This window comes from Alosa pseudoharengus, unplaced genomic scaffold (assembly GCF_046254945.1).
Source record: "Alosa pseudoharengus isolate Yale_2024_CS ecotype anadromous, Long Island Sound unplaced genomic scaffold, YU_APseudo_1.1 YU_APseudo_1.1_scf_9, whole genome shotgun sequence".
In the NCBI taxonomy this organism is placed as follows: Eukaryota; Metazoa; Chordata; class Actinopteri; order Clupeiformes; family Clupeidae; genus Alosa; species Alosa pseudoharengus.
This window is the reverse complement of record NW_027468881.1, coordinates 10,366,491-10,373,437: the sequence shown is the minus strand read 5'-3', so window position 1 is coordinate 10,373,437 and position 6,947 is coordinate 10,366,491.

The following is a 6,947-nucleotide window of genomic DNA, read 5'->3' as shown; positions in this document are numbered from 1 at the left end:
AGTGTACTGGATTTGGCCTAAATTTACAACGTCCACAAAAACGAAATGTTGTCCCTAGTAATTCCCTGACTAAAATTGCATCAAACTTTTCAAATCCTGCCCAAACTTCCGTGACAGAGGCCTAATGAACAATTTATCTCACGGAATTCATTGGTTTCTCATTAGTCAGCAGTAAATGTTTTAATTTTGCTGAAGCGCAGCTTCATCCCTCTCGCGGGCTGCTGCCAGAAGAGTAAACTGTTTTCCCCCGTCTTCCTTTATCTTAATGTTTTATTGTTCCGAGTCGAATTTCAAAGGGACACAAACGAGGCAACGCATTGTCACACCAACAAAAACACAACATTATGTGTCACTGTACAGACACATGGTAATCATAGCGCACACTTCAGCTTGAGCTCTTAAACAACTGTAAACTGCCAGAGAGGCATGTTTTTTGTTCCGACGCTATTTAATTTTTTCAACCAACTCCCTGCAAAACTTAGAACTTAAGCCCTCATCAGCATTAATATGAACTGGCAGGGAACAACCCAAGTATATAAAATAATCAGGGTAATAATAACTTCACCAAATCTCCCCGTCCCCATAAGACATTGCCTAATGGATCAACTTGGGAGTGAAAATGGAAATCCCTGAGAGAAAAGACAAAGCAGACTGTAAAAAACCCTGAGAGGAGTCTTATAGCTTTGATTTTCATCCCCTAATTTAAGCCAATGTAATTAAAAGTGACAGATTGATCCAAACTGTAAGCTTCGTAAATGCCCCATACATAGAGGCAGAGGGGGCAGAATGAATCTTTAATAAGAATCAAGAATCTTTAATAAGACTTTTTAAGATACAGTAGTGAACTCAAGGCTAAAAGATACAACATGCAATCAGTGTTGAGCTTTTAGCTGAAGTGTTCCTTAAAGGCAGAATTGCAAAAATCATTGTCAAAAGCTGCTTGTTTTTCACTGCAAACAATGAAATAACATTTGGGTTGAGTATTTGCTATTCTGCTATTGAACATGTATTACAATGTAGCTATAATTTTCCTTAAATACATATGTGAGATCGAATCGATAATGGTAATTAAAATAAATAACAATGATAATATTAATTGATTATAATAATAATAGTAATTATCTCTTTTAAACTCAATAGTTATTTGAAATCTACAGTCTGTGGATTAAGCACTTGTACTGGTTGTCACGTCCAGTTAATATAGCCTATAGTCAGAATGTCTATGAGTACCCTATCTGTCTTGAGTCACATTAGGAAGTGAGAGTGTATTATGAACACCACACAGGAGTCTGTCTGGCTGGCAGGGTAGAGAGACCATGGAGCCAAACTCCATCCCATATTCCCTATCAGACATCTCATAACTGTGAGCGCTGATGAGTTTTGAGTATCTGCTCTGGGTTGGGTGATATTTCCATGGTTCTCTACTGCTTCAACCCCCCCCCCCCCCAAAAAAAAAAAAAAAAACACACACACACACACACCACCACCACCTCTATAACACACACACACACCATCATAGAAAAGTATCCACCCAGAGGTCAGGCAAAAATAAGAGCCAAAGTCATTTCTTCCCTGTGGCAACCCACACACACACACACAGTCACAAAGATAAACAGAGACTTTTGAATTTGAAAACTAGAAAAGGTAGTACGGGGGAAAACAAGCTTTTTATGTTGTCCTCTGCAAACCCAAATGCACTTCAAAGTTATATTACTTTGTTTTACTGAATAGCTTAGATGTGCCCTTACAACCGTTATGCACCATAATGTGGAACCTGCCAAACATGACAACAGAAATCATAAAGTAACCTTAAATATTTAAAAGATATTTAAACAATTTTCTGGTAAACATCAAGCATATTAAATGTCATAAATAAGCAATATATTATTATTATTATTTATTATTTATACTTATATTTACCATTTCTGCTGTAAGTGCATGTTGTGTGTGATGTCTGTATGCTACTGAGACCCTTGAATTTCCCCTTGGGGATCAATAAAGTATCTATCTATCTATCTTATTGATATTATTATTTATGCCTATCATATGTACTATTGCACTGAAATAGACATGAACAGAAAGGTATGCCGTTGTTCACATTGCTCTATATTGTAAAATAGATAAATAGTACCCCTTCCCGTGGCAAAGAGACCAATGAAGAGAGAGGAGGGCAGTGGAGGAAGGGAGGAAATGAGTCTGACAAGAAGTCCAGGAGTTCTAACACTGTCTGAAGTCTCCGCCTTTTAGCCCCGAAGGAGCCTGACTTTAACACATGCCTCATGCTGCTCCAATGAATTGCTGGACAAAACATTTGCCGAGAAAATGAAGCGCTTCCATCAACCAGGGGCTGCCAGTGCTGCCTTTATGGCCCACTTATCTGCAGTGTTCCCTGGCGGATTTAGTGTAATCCTACTAGCAGCCCGGGCACAATGGTTTCATTAAATAACTCCGGCATATTTGAGCGCAAAATGTGGTCTGTCATATAATGAAACTGCCCCAGATCTGCCAATAAAACACTATGGGAAATACTAAAGACCGAGGGAGATGCTTAGAGCAGTACACAGCTCCTTAGAGCAGAACTAACCTATTAGAGAAGAAAAGGTGTGCAGGAAGTATCTGTGAGAAGTATTTGTCCTATTCTCTATATGGCTTGTAATAGAGATTAATTAAGATGAATTGTAAAAAAAAAAAATAGAACATACCCATTTTTATTCAAGGCTGCATCAATACATGTTATGAATATGCATGAATGTGTTCTTCATAATAAGGGACTGAATTAGGCTATGACTGGCAGGGTGGAATAAATGAGGATCGTCAGCACATTGCTGATGCTTCTTGTTTCTGACGACTCCGAAGAGATTGCTAACTAACCAGCCCTCGTGTGAATCGAGCAACAAATCAATGCATCAAAGGCCTCGTCTCCGAACCCAGGAGGAGGCTGCATCCGAAACCATGGCCTGTCTCCATGTTTTACCTTCTAATTGGAGATATTAGATAGCAGCTGAATAGCTAATCTTTTGTCTATTGCAGTTCATTTCGTTTAAAAACATCTCTCTACGGGAAAAGAAGTGGGGAAAAAAGTCTCCCTGACTTAATGAGTTTAAGCGGCATTTCTCATCAGTTTTGCTGTTGATGCATCGTGCAATTAATATCTCCATATGCCTCTACTTAAGTCCTATATTACCACAAGTGTCGGCTGCTGTAGCCGCCCCTGCTCTCTACGCACTCGCAAATCAAAGAAGAAATAAATCGATGCATTTAAATGCCCCGTCCGTCCCATTACACTTGCAATTAATTCTGCTCAGCATACAAACAACAAGAGAAAACAAAGAAACAACAATGTGTTGAATTATTCAAACCTCATGTTCCTGAAGCTCTACTCTATATGGGATGTGGCACAAGAGATTAGGAATTTTATACCATAACGCAGAGACACTGTGAATGTGGTATGCTAAGGAAAGTTATGATAAGGAGAATGCCTCTCCACTCCCTTCTTACAGTTATCTTAAATGTAGTGTTTTGTCTGAGCTTTAAGCGATCCAAAACAACCTGTTCCTGGTTGTAGGTTTTCATGCCTACTGCAAACAAATCACTAGTGCATATCCAATTTTTACTTGAAACACTGCATTGAACTCCACACATCTTTTGTAAAGTTAAATTGCTATCTGGAATTTCTGTTGAGGCAAAGTTAAAAAAGCAAAGAAAGTCTGGTTTGGTGTGACAATATTGAATTGTTCATTTCTTCAAATCCTACATACGGATGCTGTTCATCGACTAGCTTCGCTTTTAACACAATACTGCCGCCCAGGCTCATCATGAAGCTTCGTGACCTGAACATTACTGTAGTTTCCTGACTGACAAACCACAGGCAGTACGGATGGGCAATATCACCTCTTCCACTCTACAACTTAGTACCAGTGTTCCCCTGGGTGTGTGCTAAGCCCCCTCCTGTACACACTGTTCATTCATGACTGCAGGGCCATACACATCTCCAATACTATCATCAAGTTTGCTGATGACACCACCATAATTTGCTGTATCACGGATGGAGATGAGTTGGCCTAGAGGTGGCAACCCTAACATCAGGGTGTCAGTACAACAGCCTGCTGCTCAATGTCAATAAAACTGCTGTATCATCGAGAGCCGCCTGACTGGCAGCATCACAGCTTGGTACAACAACAGCACTGCATGACCACAAAGCTCTGTAGAGGGTGGTCAGCTCAGCGCATCACAAAAACTGAGCTTCCAATCATGGCAAGACCTCTATAACCAGCGCTGCAGAAAGAACACTAAGCAGATATTCTCCGATCCTAGTTATCCCAATCACCTCATAGTCTGCACTGTTTACTTTGTCACTTTAATCACTCTTAGTCTAAGAATGAAGACTAAGAATTTCATTACCGGTATTGACGTGACATCTCTATCAAGTATAATAAACTTGAACTCCTGAGAGAGAGAAAAAAATCTAAACCTAAAAATAATTAGTTTCATGTGACAGGAAGATCTGAGATTCATTTTTGTGTTGTTATGTGTTGGTGCTGGTTAGCGCAATTACTTTCCTTTTGCTACAAACTCTACTAACTAATTACCGTGTAAAGGAGGCCTGTTGCTATGTTCTTCACAGGAGGGAATAAACAGCCACAACAGCAACACAAAAGAGCAAACCTGGAGTGGTTCTGGTGCTGGTGTGGATCAGGCACCGTTCTGGCACACACCTGGGTCATAGCCAGCTGACGCCGGCGGAATGCTGCCAGTCCTCTCGGAATTCCCACTGTCATCAGTATTTCAATAGAGTTCCAATGCAGGGCCCCACTTCCCTCCACAGGGGAGGAGGAATGCAGCTTTGCCTGTTTCACACTTAATTATCTAGCCCACTCCTTGTTATTTATCTACTTATTTATTTGTGTGTTTATTTATTTATCTGTCAGTCTGTCTATCTATTTCCCCGCTCTCCGTTTGCTGAGCAAGCACGAAGAGACGAGGAGACGAGAGATTAACAGCACCAGCTCGCAATTGAGTTCTGCCACAGAGAACTTCACTCCACCTGTCTGCTAGTTTGATTGTTTGTTTGTTTTTTTCCTCCTTGCTCTTCATCCTTTGCTTCTTCTTCTACTCTCCTTGCCATCTATTGATTTCCACTCAGGGAGGATTTTGATAATCCTGTCTGTAACCCTCGTGTGTTTGAGATGGATATGTGCAATTAGGAGCAGCCAGGTTTTCGCCTCCCCTGCCGCAAACAAACAAACACGTTCCTCAGAATACTAAAGCAATGCGAAACGGGAAGACAAACGCAGGGGATTAGAAGTTTGCTTGCAGCTCTTGAATCACTAAATGCATTTTTTTTTCATGTGGAATGAGTTGCACAACTGAGACTCATCACGAAGCTTGAGTTTCAATTATAAAACATAAGATGCTTTAGTCAAATTTAGTTTACAGCTGTCTCAGCATACTTTATGTCGTAGAGAACATTCCGGATTGAAAAGTAGGTCCATTTATAGACTGAAGATGGAGGCGTCTTCTCGCTGCTGCTTCCTCCTGCTTTCCCTCATTTTGCTCTTGTTTGTCTTGTGAGGAGAGTGGCTTGACATTTGGGCTGATGACACACACCTGAACTTCACCAGCAAAGCAAAGGCCAAGTGATTGAAATAATTTCAGATGTTGCTCACCCTGGCTCACAACTTGATTGCTCCTTCCTTTTGCCATGACATAAAAAAGTGTGGCGTCAGAAAGGGACAACTTGTTTTCTTTCTAAAGAGTGGGATTGATGTGTTGATGTTATTTTTTTTCTCTCAACATGGGTTTACATTAAAACGAAGACCAGAGAATGTTATGAGATAACAAAGTTAATTTATTGAATAGAATTTGAATATTCACCTCCAAGATAATATTTTTCAATCATAATAATTTTGAGTTTTCCCCATACTGGCAGTGATGACAGTGTGCCATATGAAAAAATGTAATTACAATCTTTAAGCTATTCAATTTGTTTCACCTTTACAAACTGCTCTTCTGTCATAATTGTAAGTCATGTCGCTACAGTCCTGGGGATGCTGTGAATTGAAAATGTCAGGCCACTGAGGGTCAGACACATTATGAATGAAATGGTGAGGAGGTGGAGGCAAATCAAACCACATAAATCATCACAGAACTTCCTGTGACCCCACACGGAAGTGCTGGACGCTTTCTTTTAGAAGTGAGTCATCAGAACTGAAACTGTAATAAAATGGCTAAGTTTTTAATACAGTAATTGATGTAGGGCAGAAGGGCTTAAGTAAACTTGTTTTACGGTTAATGCCAACCTGCATTTATGAAACTCCCAAAATATAATGAAAACGACAGAGTAAGTGAAGGTTATAAATCTCTCTCTCTCCTCTCTCTCTCTCTCTCTCTCTCTCTCTCTCTCTCTGGTGTCTAAGTGTGACCTTTTCCAGATGGGAAAAAAAAAGAACTTCCCCGACAATGGCCAACCCCCCTTCATGTAAAGAGGGGCACGTGTGGGAGGCCACTTTAGCGAGGGGCAGCTGGATTATGCGAGCGCAGCAGAGCTGCCCGCCGTCTTACCTGGGCGACGTGCGGTGTGTTTTGTCAGTCTCCCTCTGGTGGGCTGCTCTCGGCGGGGTGGCCCTGGCATTTGTCCTTGATCCGCACCGATCAATAAGAGACTCGCTGGGTGTGACTTTGAAAAATGAAGTGCGAGCGAATGAAGAGTACTCTCTACTTTCAAGGGGCGGCGTTCCTCTCCTCCTTCCGTTTAGCTCTTTGGGTGCATTTCTAGTGTTACAGTTGAAGGTTGAGGCAGTGATAAAAAATAAAAAAAATTCTTCAAAAATTTGCTTCAGTGAAAGCTGTTGGGCCATTAGGGAATTATATAATTTTAATCATTCAGCTTGCTGGAGGTAAAGCCTTAAATCAGGTAGAGATGCACTACTCACAATGACAGATAGTGC